At 42.1% G+C, this 14,793-nt stretch overlaps 1 long non-coding RNA gene across 1 annotated transcript; it reads left to right on the top strand.

Annotated features, from left to right (window-relative positions):
• Window positions 1-8,416: 8,416 nt before the first annotated feature.
• Window positions 8,417-14,163, top strand: LOC121079008. The gene is made up of 4 exons (XR_005824830.1): window positions 8,417-8,551; window positions 9,182-9,280; window positions 10,436-10,488; window positions 12,854-14,163. It is a non-coding gene; the product is annotated as an uncharacterized LOC121079008 (long non-coding RNA).
• Window positions 14,164-14,793: the final 630 nt, after the last annotated feature.

The following is a 14,793-nucleotide window of genomic DNA, read 5'->3' as shown; positions in this document are numbered from 1 at the left end:
GCTCATGGGACAGACAACAGGAAACTCGTTTACTCCATTGTTTCTTTTCTTTCCCTTCACCCTGAACTTGTCAAGAACCTGTGTAACACTGACCACAGCTATAACTGTGGAGTAATTACAGAAGGTATTTTACCACCAGCCATGAACTTGCAGTACAGCCATTACAATAAACAATAACTACAACAAGCGTATTAATGTCTTATAATTCTCTCAACTTTAATTACCCTATTTCTGAATGCTACATATATATATCAGGCTACCTGTGCTTTTAACACATTCGCTCTCTAAATGGAAGACAGCCTCCTCTCTTTGCTCTTAAATTGAAATGGCTGTATAGATTTAGCATAAAAATATACAAAGCAAATATGCAATCACAGCAGTTTGTGGTAATTGGAAGAACTGTGTTTCAAATCTGAGATTATCAAGCTGTATTAAGAAAGAAAAAGGAAGGAAGGAAGGAAGAGAGAGAGAGAGAGAGAGAGAGAGAAAGAGAGAAAGAGAGAGAGAAAGAGAGAAAGAGAGAGAGAGAAAGAAAGAAAGAAAGAAAGAAAGAAAGAAAGAAAGAAAGAAAGAAAGAAAGAAAGAATAAGATAGAGAGAGAGAGAGAGAGAAAGAGAGAAAGAGAGAGAGAGAAAGAAAGAAAGAAAGAAAAAGAAAGAAAGAAAGAAAGAAAGAAAAAGAAAGAAAGAAACTGGCCACATATTTTTTTTAAACTAGGATAAGGTCAGGGCTGGGAACAGGAGCAAGGCTAGGAAAAGAATTATGATTAAGGATAAGGACTTCCAGGACTTCAGAAGTGAGGCAAAATAAGCACATGTAATTCTTGTTAGGTTATCAGGGATCTGTACTGGTAATCCTGGATATACGAAAGAGACCAGATGGCCAGCGAATAAAATTGTATCATATTATTAAAAAAGCCATAATTTTCATATATCTTACAAACCAGATTCTGTGTTTTAGCAACAAGCATGAAAATCATAGCCTCATAATCAGTACAAAGGGGCTTGGAAAGCTGGCCGACACTGATTGCTACAAGCAGTGTACGAGGTGTTTGGACTTGGTTCCATCTTGGCCATTGACTTGCTGTGGGAACTCCATCAAGTTGCTCACCCAGGCCACAGCTTCCCCTCACTTTTAGTCTGGATTTATTTAGTCTGAAAGCCTAAGAAGAGGCACTCTCTCTTAGCACGTGTGTTCTTCAGTGCCTGGCATGACAGTCTGATTTTGCAAAGAAACTCTACATCCTACAGAAAACATATACAAAAGCTGTGCTAAAAGAACATCGTTTACATTGTGATTATCTGTAGCACTGTGATCTAACAGAAAATAAAAAGGGAGCTAACTCATCTGCTACGCAGAAAGAGGGATAGACTCTGCCTCATTTAGGAACAGGTGAGCTTACCTGCCCTCCCTTGACCCCCGTTTCCACTACATGCCAAAGCAATCATGCAAAATGTAGAGAACTCAAGTTTGGAGACTTCTGGGGGACAATTTCGTGTTCTCCTTCCTTGTCCTCTCAAGCTGTGTGCCTGAGAGGTTGAGGTCCTGGGGTAAGGGAGATCATGTTGCCAAACACTGTCCCCTATTTTATACACCCAAGCAAGTAGAATTAAGGCTGTTTGGACAGTCAGAATCTGTCACTTCCTCACTTTCAGACATTTAGCTGTGCTATTTTAGTAAGATTGGTTTTGTAGGTAGCTCTCTTGGATTTATTTAGAAGTAAAACCTTTCCAGTTCTGTCATTTCAGAATCCTGCTTATCACCCTCACCAGAGAAAAGGCTCATACCCCCAATACCTAGGACTGTAGCATAGATGTCTATGCTTTGTGTTCAGGAACAACAATGAAGTTTCACGCTGCTCAGGGGAGCATAAGCATCCATGTTCAGTGGTACTGTGTGAGATTCCAGGATTTCCCTGACAATCACGAGGAAAGAACAAAAGGATTTTTAAAGCCACTTCTTATCAGCCAAATTTATGTGGTATTCCCTAAGATACAGAAGGTTTTTTCATATTAAGTCTTCTACCAGGTAGATTTCAAAGATACCCTATAACAAAAGAAAACAAAAATATATGTCATCTTTGCTCAATACTTTAATGCTGACAACAGCAGCAATGTTGTGCTCTGAAGATATACTCAGGAAGATCAGCAGACTTGATTTGGAGCTGACAGTGTTATTCCACTGAGGCCAGTGGACTTACTTCGGTGTAAGCAAAAGTAGAAACTGGCCAGCATTTTGTCCTGTGGAGCTGAGGCACAACAGGGAACACTGCTGCCTCCTGCTTTCTCTTACCACAGGTAATATTGCAGTAGAATAGCAGTCACACTGAAACTAAACCCAAACATTTAAATATGGCAACAGAGAAAATAGAATATCTAAAAGATAATGCCTGCAAGGCCAGCAACTCAGTCCATCAGGCACTGCTTGATGGTAAGCTATCAACTTAATGCCTTATTCATTGAGATGTTTCTTAGATAATGTTTTCTTCGAAAGAGATCAAATGAGAACCTGTTTTGTATGGCTGTGCTTTGCATTGATGCTTCCAGAACTCTGCAGTTTGTTCTTTGTTTTGCTCCAGATTGTAAGGATGAGCATCTCCCTTCAGGTACTTCTTAGAGTGCCTTTCAATGTGAACAGGATGCTTGAGGCATCAGCTTGTATCCCATGAGAGTTTCAGGATTAGGCCATAGAATAGTTTGTTATATGCCCTAAATGACCAATAGCTTTGTATGTTTTGTCTGCTCACTTATCTATGAAACAGTGACACACTCCACCAAATTTTGGATTAAATTAGCAATCATTTGTCTTGGTCTTGTTCTCTAAGATTGTTAAACACCATGTGTTTTATGCTGGGATGGTATATTGAACTCATCATCCCCCGATGCAACAAATACATGGGAGTGAAAACAATATGGAATGAGAGACACTGCATCAAGGATTCTGTATCTGATCTTTTCAAACTTTAGGCCTGCATAATTAGTTGGTTGACTCTGATCTTCAGTCTTTGCATTGCATACAGTTCAGAGCAGGAAAACCACGATCTCCTCTGATTCCTAAAGGTCTGTCCTGGAGAATTTCTCTTTTCCCCTTATGCAGCATGTTAAGCTTCTAGCTTTTGCTCTGCCAGACCAGACGCTGGTGAGTAGTTATGGTAATTTTTGTGGCTGATGAGTTATTCTGTGGAAGAATTCTTGTACAGTTACTATTATTTATTATTTGCTGAGTGCTGGCAACATGGTGCCATCTCAGAAGAGAGACTTTACATTGGGAAACTTCTTTATCTGTATATGCACATGAATACATGTATGTCCTCACTTCTACTTCAAATCCAGTGAAGTCTTCATTTCCCTGTGAGTGTCTGCATGACTTGCCCTTACAGGAACTATGCCTGAATAGAAAGGCAGTCCAAGACTGTACGTATGGACTTGATCAAGAAAGTTAATGTCTGTCTTCCGGAATGAGAGCTATCATGTGGGAGAAAATCATCAGACCCACCTCCTCCAGCTGTGCAGAGCAGCCCCAAACAGGAGCCACACTTGTAGTCATGGCTGACTGCACTCCAGATGTAGCCACTCTGACCATTTCCAGGCCAACAACAAAAACAATGGCAATCCCATTGTGCACGTCTCTCAGAGGAGATGCAATGGTTCCAGGACAGTTGGAGACCAACACGAGGGATGGTGGGAAGTGGAACAGCTCTTACCAACACAGGCTTCAGCCAAAGACTGCCGTAATTTTAGAGTACTGTGCTCAAAACCATGTGTTGCCCCACAGGCAAGACCAGCCATTATTTATGACAGAGCTCCCTTGATCCTCCTGGACTTCAGAGTTACAGGCTAAAAGCTCTGGGGCAGCTCTCTTTAAACCCAAACTGGAATCCAGTATGAACATGAATAATAGAAGCTGCACATTTGCCTCTATTATTTATTTTGATATTAAAGCACATTTATCTTAGCCTATCCCTAAACATCCTCAGCAGTCTTCCACTGAAGTGGGAAGAGCAGCATAAGGAATACCACAAATACCAAGGTAATATTATCTGTTTTTTCTAAAGCAAACTTGGCAGATTTTGAAAGGACACACACTGTGGCAGATTCCAGACTTCAGTAAAACCTTTTGATAATGAAAATATGAAATCTCAGATATTGATAATGGAGGCCAGGTTCTGCATTTTGTTGTGGCCTTTTCATTCTGGGGCAGAAAAGGAACCAGATGGCTTTGCAGCAATGGAGTAGTGGGAGAAAAGCTTAGATGCATGCCCTCCCCTACAGTTCTCAAAACAAGGGCACACCAGGGAGGTCCAGAGATGTGATGGGAACTTCAGCTGATGAAACAGTTCATGAAGGACTGGTACAAATTGACTAGGAAGGCATCTATAATATTTTCTCTTTGCCTTACCACCCTACCCAACCCCCATCATTTCCAGTTGGACAATACATAGACATTTGGCTGGCTGGAAAATCTGGCCCCTGAACTGCCAATCAAATATTTTGGGAAATTTTCATCTGCAGAGCACTTTTCAAGCAGTCAGGCTTGTTGTTAATTCTACCACTTACTGTCCAGCTAAGAATACTTACAAATATTTGCTCCCTCCTTTTCAGGCAAACAGATGCAAGCGAGCACAAAGTGACTATTAAAACAGAGAAAATTTAGGGAGCGGACAGGAGAAAACCTTCTGGATTGTGAGATTTATTTTCTTGCTGAACAGCCTAACAGTATAAAGAAGATGCTGTATATGAGTCAGCATACAAAACCCTAGAGCCCATGCTGGGTCAAAGCAGTCCCGCATTGACTGGAAGGTGATAGTTACACTGGGTGCCCTAGTGAACACAACCTGTAGACAGCTCTGAGGAAGAAACATCTTCTTCTGTTCTCCTTTGTACATAAGTGCTATTGGGTGTGTGCTGAAAGGCAGGCTGCGTTTTAGCTGGCCAAAGATAAACCAGTCCCTTTGCACCGATTGGCATGTTTGTTTTCACATCTACCTAGCCACGAGTACCATAGTGCCTCGGCAAATATTTCTAAACAGCAGATTATCAGAAAGCATGATGTGAGGCTACAGCCAGACTGTGGTTTCTTCTCTCTCTTTGAGGCAGAGAGCATTTGTAACCACTTTCCTGTCTTCACAGAGCTGCTGATGACTGCATCTTCTTGGAATTTGCTTGCTTATGCTGGCGCACAGCGTCAGGCAGAACCACCACAGCCACCAGGGACTTGCAGATTGCCTCTCTTCTACTGCGGCTGGCCTGGGTCACTTTGGTTTCTATTTTCAGGGAAGGGCAGCCCAGTGTTGTGTGTGATATAGCTCCAGTTAAGCTCACAGCTGATATCCAAGCCCAAGGACGGAAGGAAGTGGGAGTAAAGAGGAGATGAACGCTGCTTGAAGCCCAGCAAGGCACTAAACCACAGCACACAGCAGCCGACAGGTGGAAGGCAGGGTGTGGGGCATTTGGCCCTTACCTTTTCACATCAAAGCTCTTGAGAAAAACAGCATCCTGAGAATAAGGGAGAGCAATTTAACAGCATCACCATGCCTCTCTGAGTGAGACCCAGCCTTTTTAACAAAAGGCAGCTGACCAGGGCAAGAGGGACTGAATCTTAGAGAAGATTTCTTGGGGCTGAACTTGCTATTAAATCATTGTGTGGCCCCAAAGGTGCATGGCTCCTTGACCTCTCCCTCCTTAGGAGCTGGCCACAGACTCAGAAGCAGCAATGTGCAGAAGACACCTGGAAAGGCTGACTGTTGCAATCGGCACACTGGGTCATATCTCATCTGGGATAAATACTTAGCCCATTGGCAGGAGGGCTTTCCCTTTTTACTCCAGGTGAGGATTTGGCTCACCTTCTGTGGTATCCATTCAGTAAAGCCACATAACCTCTATTTGGAAAAGTATGTCCAGAGGAACTCCCCCTTTTTGGATGAAATCTCTGTCTCGCCTCTAATCTGTCTGTCTGTCTTGCTAATCTTGCCTCCCGGGATATTGCTCACTCTATCACTGCTTCCATCTAAAGCTGGTCTAACCATAGCCTTTTTTTTTCTTTCTTTTTTTTTTTTTTTTTTTTTTTTTTTGACCAATTTAATTATATCCAGTCAGAAATACGAGCGTTTTGCGCTGGTGCTGCTCCCTAGTGGGGAAGGGAAGCTGCTGGACGATGGAAGCTGCAGAAGCTCAGAGGACAAGCTGTGAGGCAGGTCCCCGAAGACTGCCTCTTACAGCTCCTTCTGACCAGGTTTTGCCCAGCAAGGCCAGGCTGTTGTGTGGTTTTCTCACTGGCCATGTAATGACTTGTACAGCCCATGAAGAGCAATAGCTTGTGGTTGTTACATGACTGTTCATTTCTGCCTGGGCCTGCTCAACATTTAAAGTGTTTTTCACTTCTGCACACAATCTCTTTACGAATAAGCACTGGGGGGATCACTCTCACTAATCTGTTAGTTGTTTTAGCCTTACACTTTCAAGACAGGGAGTGTGTGAAACGTCAGAATGTGGATAACCTTGCCCCGTGGATGATGCCATCCCCTCCCCTGTGCAAGCATCATTGCTTGCAGAGCTGTGTGGGAGTCAGGTCTGGGGCCTGATCCATTGACAGCTAAACCTGAAGGGCAGAAAATTATTTGTTTTCAGCCAGGTTGGTTCCCCTGTTCAGCTGATCATTGAGATCATGCAGTGGTATGACACAGGGCATTGGTAGCAAATAGCCAGGGTCAAGGGGAAGAAGAAGAGGACCACTACTTTAAATGGCTTCCCAGCTAAAACCCATTCCACCTCAGCATCCTTGCTATCACCTTAACTCTAATACCCTGTATCTTGAATCCAGCTTCCCCTTTTCGTATAATCCTGTTTGTCTTCTCTCACCCAGCCACTCTAAACAGCTCACTCTTCCCTCAGTTTGGATCTTCTGCTTTCTCAGTTTAGACTTTATCCTCACACTGATGGAGATCTTCTCATTCCTTTTCCAGTAAATTACCCCGAATGGTTGAATATCACCAGCAGTCATGCAATTAGCTGAAGCTACGCTGCCCAATTTTTCTACTGTTGTCTATCATGTATATCCACAGCCTTTTAGGACATGAGGATACTTGCTCTTACTGTACCAACATAGTGAACAGTATGAAGAATTAAGGCCAACAAATGAAAAACAAACAAACAAACAAAACAAAACAAACAAACAAACAAACAAACAGGGTACTGGGATAGATATTGGTTTATTGCAAAAAATTTTGTCTTTGTCTCCACCAATGATGATATAGACTGCTGATAAGCACCATGGAGAAATGAAGATACAGCCCTTAACAGCACATGGAAACTTTCAGCTGGCCTTCTCATCCTCCAAACAGTTTTAAAAGTCCGTTGCCTTTGAAAACTCAGGACTTGATCCAAAGCCCCGTGAAGTCAACGGAAGGGATGCCAATGATTTCATAGTGTCTTGGATCTTGCTTGCATGTCCAGGCCCCTGGAGGAGAAGGGGAGGCAGGGTTGTTAGGGGAAAAGTGATTCTCATGATTCAAGAATTCTTTCTGGATTCCTCAGGGCGTGTCAGGCTAGCAGCATGCCAGCAGCTGGGAAGTGCATTTTCTGAGTGCTGTCCTCTGCCATTACCCCCCACTGTTAATGGGATGAATGAAGGGTTTTCACTTCATCTTACTTATTCCATAATAGGTGGAAGTCTTCAATACCCTTCGTGAACTGTGAAGTTGCCACATGGTTTTCACCCCAAATGATCTCAGCCTCATGAAATTGGTGCTGTCTAATAGATCAAAATACTGTGATCACTTCAGAGAGGCCTTGAGGAGTAGAATGGGGAGAGGAGACATCCACTGCAAATTCTTTTTGTTCTCCATTTCAGCCTTAAGTCTAAGTTCAGAATAATAGCATCCTGTCTTCCTATTTTAGTGGCAGAGGCCAGTTCTGAATCATCAAAGGCAATCCCCAAGTTTGCAGCCTGCTGGCACTTGAAACCTCATTAATTTTTTGTCAGTACAAGCTCTTCACTGGCACAAGCAGGAAGTCTGTCCGTCTGTCTGTCTGTCTATCTATCTATCTATCTAATGCAATATACATAAAATATACATATACATGTATACTATATATAGTTGTAAGAGTATGAGAACCAGACAACAAAGAAAAGAACAGGTTAAATGTAACAAAAATATGCTGGAAATGTTGGAGAGATATATGTCCTCTGCATGTCAAAGACTGCAATATCCTGAAAGACAACAGCCTTTCCAATCCTATTTAACCTCCAGCAAGTAAAGAGAGGAACTCAAGCGTGACTCGTGCAGGTGAATTAAACCATGAGCCAGGGTCTGTTCCATAATAAAAGTGAATAGTGAAAGGACAAGTGCTGGAGAAGGGGCAAACAAAGACTGTTTGAAGTCTCCAATGTTTTTTTTTTTTTGGAGGCAGATGCTGGTTCTTCCTGAAGTACAGGATCGTTTGGAGTGCTGGCAAGAGGCTGAGAGCTCACAGCTTCCTGATTGTCCTCTTGACTCCTTGTAAAAGGGCTTGCCTTCTCAGGACCATTATAATCTACAGCCAGAGCAGAAGAGGTACAGCTACCATGAGGGATGCTAAAGGAAGCTGTGAACTGATAAACTAAAGAAAGGGGGAAGGGTTCATTTGAGAATTTGCAAAAAGATACCTGAGAACAGAGTTAAATGTAAAGCCTCCTTGGGTCACATTGCACTCTGCAACTGGCAGGTAGCTTTGCACTCAAGCAGGAGGCACATATGGTCAGTGCTTTCCTTAAGGGGTGTCTGACACCCTCTGCATTTGTTCTTGCTTCAATCTTTCGAGTTTATCTAAGAGAAGGGAAGGGGCATGTGTGAGATCATGTGCTGACACAGGCAGGGGCTAAATCCCACTTGACTGTGTCACTCATACCAATACCGGTGATAATACAGCGAGCATGATCAGGCAGCATTGGCCCCACCACATGCAGGCATGCTGGTGGCCACACAGAAAGCAAAGATGAGGGTGTATGAAAACCGAAGGGTACAAACAGGGAGAAACGGCTAACTAGCAGAAACAGGGACTGTGGAGTGGGAAAGTGAAATTCTGCTTGTGTGCGCGCGCATGGGTAATGGGTTGCACATGTGCAGTCTGCTTTGCTCTGCGTGTGAGGGAGAGATTGGCCTGAGCCTTCAGCATTTTGAATGACTTTTTTCTGCTTTTGCCAGCATGGGAAGGCTGCCTCACACTGCTCACCACATTGCTCTCCCCCTCTCTTGCTGGTCAAGTGATGCTGCTAATGTTTCAGCTGCATCCATCTAACCAATGTGAGTATTTAAAGCTGTTAAATTGATGGGCTAAGTAAATGGGATTAGCTCTGTGTGCCCAAGGGGGAGCGCCACTGCTTGCACAGACTGATAGGAAGACAAGAGGGAAGGCTGATGAAGAGAAGATTGCTTTCAACCCTACAAGAATATGCTATATGGGAGGTACACAGATAGCTTCCAATCTGCTGGTGATTGGATTAGACATGCTCTTAAATGCGAAGTGCCTATACAAGTCTGAGGCTTAGCTGGTGCCGGTCTGCTGAGGACCTGCAGAGGTACTCCTGTAAGAATTGCTGCCACCCCAGCAGGCTTTGGAGGCGTCTCACTGTCAGGGGACAGAAAGCTCCCGCTGCTGGGCCCTGTCTCACCCACCGTCTGAGGCATCAGATCTTTAACCCATTACCAGTGAAAGCTGAGATCCTTTGCCTCCATCTGTTCACATGACATGGCTTTACAATTGGCTATGCAACATACCAAAGGAAAGCGTGAAGTTATCTCTCGCTGCATGGTAGAAGGAAATCTCCCTCTCCCTCTCTTTCTCCTCTCTCTCTCTCTCTCTCTCTCTCTCTTTTTCTTTTTTTTTTTTTTTTTTCCAGATGAAGAATTTGAACGTCTTTCATGGTCTGTCTAAAACATAAAGTGGGTTTTTGACACATTTTTTGAAGCCATGATTGTCTGGTTATTGATTATTGTCACTAATAACAATGTGAGCCAAGAGCTTTACCTTTTCCCTAAGCTTTACTAAAATCTCCCAGAACTTTGACTGCTTTTTTTATGAAGTCAGTTTCAGAAGCAAAACAGTAATAAAAAAGGTTACACCTGGTCCATTCTGTAGGATACCATGAACAGTTTTGGGTGGCACATTTTTTAGGTTTATAGAAAAATAACTGAATATTTTTAATTTGGGGCAGAAAAAAAAAAAAAATCTGATCAAAACTGTTTAGTCTGCTGAGTGGAGAAAAAATAAAAATAATCTTCCAGCTGCAAATCTTTCACACAATGCACAACTGTGATAAGTGGGTTTTATTGCATGGATATTATCCTTTACTGATTGTCTAGTCAAAGAGAAAATATTGGTGAGGAAAACCTTGTTTAACACATATTTTGACAGTGATTAGGAAAAAAACACTCTGATTTCCATGTGTTCATTCTTAGTTAAACACTGTCATTGTTTTTGAAGCAGATGCTTGCCCTGATATTCTTTAAAGGTAAGAGTTATACATCTTTATTTTCTTTTCTTTTTCCTTATTTTTGTTTGTTCTGGCTGGAAATTGCAATATCTCACCTGGGAGGTCTAAACTGCAACAATAATTTGGATCAGCAGAAAGAGCTCAGAATAATACAGGAAGGACCATGACCTCTGTAGTTCATTGAACAAGTTAGTCCCACTGCAGCCAGGGAGAAAAAGGAACAAAGAATTGATTTGACCTCAAGGAGTGAGTTATGGAGCAAGAAGCTAAGCCCAGATGTCAGTACCAAATTCTAACCTACTGCTCTAGTTACTCATCCTGGGTTACAAGCAGCTGAATGCACGAGGCAGGTAGAGCAATGTGTTATGGGTAAAGCCAAACTGAAGTGCAGCATTTCTCTCTGTGGGAAAGGGCTGGGCTTTCTTATCATCACTGGAAAGCTGACTGAGAAATACATCTAGACTTTAGGGAGATATTCATGTGAGAATACTACCTAGCTATGTACATAAATAAATGTGATATGATCTATAAAATGAGATGTGATCTACTGAATAGGATGTGATATATAAAAAACATGCTACTAGAAATAATATAATAAATAGAATGTGAGAACTTCCAATTTTAAAGTTTCCTGAGTAGCCTGGAACAAAAACAACACTCCACTCTACTCCACCACTACCCACTAGCAATCACATCACAGTGAACCCTCTCAGATAAGGGATACAGGAAAGAAATAAGCTGGCCTGGATGCCCCCCAGGCCCATGGCAGCTGGGGAGGTGACACTAGAACCTCTCAGCTGTAGAGACCAAGTTTCATCTTGCTGCCCTAAGGATGAAGGGCTCATTTTTTGTGTCCATGGCTAACAAATGTTGCCCCAGAAATTACTTTGTGCTGAATGACAGATGCACTTTCTTAAATAAGTCAGTAATTTACAAAAAAGAAGAGGAAAAGATGTTCATCTGAGTCCTGTGTGCAGTACCCTGTGTACACCAATTCGTGTTAGATGCCCTGTTTCCACCCCACGTGGATGCCTGGACCTTCCAGGATCGCTGTGCTGGAGTAGAAGGGAAGGTAGAAAGGCAGGGAGCACCAATCCATCAATCAAAACACAGGGCCTTAATTCTCATCACAGACCAACTTTAGAGCAGTAGAACTGGGCTCAGCTCATCTCTTGCTCCTGCTTTATGGCTAAACCTGAATCCAACCTAACGTGTTTTATTTTCCCAGACATGGTCATTTCATGTTATAACACTTCAGGCCCATTGTTCACTGTAACTACAGGTTGAATCTAGGTGTGCCATGGTCAACGGTAGATTGATGGTAGCGCTGTCAGGAGAAGCTTGTCTCTTGAGGCTTCTCCACTGATTAGGTCTCTGTTTCTGAGATCATGAATTATCTCCCCGGTAATTCAGGAGCTGTGGTGATGACATGTTTGGCTGTGCTGTTTTCCCGTTAGGCATGGAGGTATCTCTAATGTTCCTGATTGTATTAGCTTGTGCTTGAAATTGAATGCAGCCATCTAAGCATTCCTCCTCTTTTCCTAGGGGCTTGTGTATATCTGATACCCACTGCCATTTCTCTTTATTTTCTTCCTTATTCTTCTCCTAGGGCAATTTCTCAGTCACCACCTTCATACCATTTCTCTGGCAGTCTCCACCATTTAGACACATCAGCTGCATTTACTCCCTTTTAATTCAGCACCTCCAGCCCTACAATTGTGGCCAAATTCCCAGACCGCTTACACTGTGTTGTGCGTTGAAGCATATTTGGGGATCAAATGAGGCCTCTAGTCAAAACCTGAAGCTTTAGACTGTCTGTCCTCCAGGGAGGAAGCAGACTGGAGCAGCACCTCAGCTCTCCCAACCTAGTATCACAGCTCTCACCCTCATGCCCTAGAGCTGTGTCCTGTGCCATTGAACCACTACGTACATCAGGCTTTTTCAAATTTTGTGCGTAGCAGGCAATGACAAACCTCACCTTCTTCTGAAGAATAACTGGGTATTAACATATATTCTTTACATGAGATGAAATTCTCCTCCTTCCCCACCATCCTACCATGTTTAATTTTAATTGATTAGCTATTAGAACTGAATACAGAAAATTGATACTTTCTGCACAAACTTGTGTTTCTAAGCACACTTAGTCTTGTTGTTCACAACTCAAAATAGTTTTTAGCAGGTCCTTTACCCTCTAAAAATTCGTGTTCACATCCACCCCCATCTTTATTCAGCTGACTTTTACATTTCTTAAAGTCAGAAATTAGATCCTACAACTGTCTTTGGTGGCCTTTTGTAGGTTTATTAGCTTACTTATACTTTCCTCCCCAAAAGCGGATTCTTATCACATCTTTCTAATACATCTTTCTCTTTCTCTCTTACAAAGGTACCTGTGCAATTTGCTCCAAGGAGAACCAGATTTCTGAATCCACTGCAGTGATTCATCTCTATCATTACAAGACTCTCCTTAAAGGGAAATGTCCTTGGTTATTTCCACGGAAAGCTTTCCTACCATGGGGCAACACTTGGAAGTCTCCAGAAACTCATCTCAGTGCTCTATAATCTACATCTTAACACATGCTTGTGAATCTACCTACTTCAATAGCAAATTAACTTTTTGGAAAGGAATCCATTGGGGGTGGGGGGAGGCAGTCAATGGCATTGTTTGCTAAATTTTCCCTCTGGCCATGGCAGCCCAGGGAGTGGCTTGTACTAAACCACAGCCCACGCGTACATTTGGCAGCAATCCTGTGGATTTACAGGATTCCTTCTAGATTTCTTCTTGCTGTTCAAACACCCTCCAGAGTATGTCACTGTGGGCCTCCTTAGTTCTTTAAGACTATTTATAGTGTTAAGAATAACTCTATGTAGACACAGAACTGCATTCAACCACATGGCAATAGGCAGCAAAACTACTCTGTCTTTGGAAATGAGGGCAGTTTGTGAGTCTACTGAAGTTTAACGCTGCTGAGCAGACAGGAGACATCCAGGGTAGACATGGCTACTATAACACTAGGATCACTGCAAGCAGTTTTCCCACTGTTGTCTGGCTGCTCCGGTAGGAAGCCATTGGAAGTAGGAAGTGCATTGTGCTCAAAGAACAGTAGTGCATTAGTGTGATAGGTAGTTGATGTATCAGAGAGTTGAGAACAAAGGATTTCTGGATTAATATAAACTCGTACATTGACTCCCATGACCTTGACCCTTATTACATTTTTGCCTATGTTTACTTGTCTGTGTTATAAGCATAATATTTATCTACCTTATCCCATCACTGTAATGTTTCATTGGATAAGGTCTGCACAATGTCATGTAACTGCAGGTTATTGTAGGATGGAGGTGGGAGACAGTAAAATGCCATTGAGATCAAAGAGAACAAGTGGCCAGTCTCACTAGTGGTAAGCTGGCAGGGTAACTGCTGATTCATGACTGTTGAAAATCTGACCTCAGTGAAACAAAGGTGAAGAGTGGCAGAAAAGGAATAAAGGAAAGCAGGATTCCTTCAAGGGAAGGAGATGACCATGTTCAGATTGAATAATAAATAAATAAATAAACAAACAAACAAACAATATATTTACTTACCAGAAAAATAAAAGAGGAAAAGAAAGAAAGAAATGGAGAGGAAGAAGAAAAACCTCAAGCTTCAGAAAACTATCAGGAGATAGCACGGATAGCTTAGAAACAGAAGACATGAGAAATAGGGAAATGGTGGAAAGTAATTAGCTACAAAAGACATTTCTGACTGATGGTCCTTCAGAGCAGGAATTGTTTTGTATTGTCCTTGTATAATGTCTTATGCAGCAGGGTCATGTTCTGACTTGGCTCTCCAATAATAACACAGTGCAAATGAAATAATAATTGTCTTCTAACATTCAGTAGCCACATCACCTAATTGTAATCACTGACAGAATAATATTTACGGTAATTTATCTTATTTATACATGTGATTTTTGTCCCTTAACAGCTGTCCTGTCATCACAGATGCTGAGAAAGATCTTGAATGACTGCTTCATTCTCTGTTGTCCATTTAATAAGTAGACACACTAAATTTTATTATCAAATCATTAGGGAAAAAGAGTCAAAATGCCTTCAGAAAGTGCACGTGACCTTCTAATTACCAGGAATCAAACTAACTACTGGATTGAAAGCATACTTGGTGCAATTGCCCCTTTAAACTTCAGGGTTTCTTGAAATGATAGTGGTAACATTACATAAATACTGAAATAGTTTTTTCCAGTGTTTACTGAGGTGAAAAAAAAAAAAAAAAAAGGTAATGCATTTTGGAGAGCTGCATCACTCTGGAAGTGTTTCCTTTCAATGAACATT

This window comes from Cygnus olor, chromosome 1 (genome assembly GCF_009769625.2).
Source record: "Cygnus olor isolate bCygOlo1 chromosome 1, bCygOlo1.pri.v2, whole genome shotgun sequence".
In the NCBI taxonomy this organism is placed as follows: domain Eukaryota; kingdom Metazoa; phylum Chordata; class Aves; order Anseriformes; family Anatidae; genus Cygnus; species Cygnus olor.
Note: the sequence above shows the minus strand (reverse complement) of the source record. Positions and strands in the feature narration are given on the sequence as shown.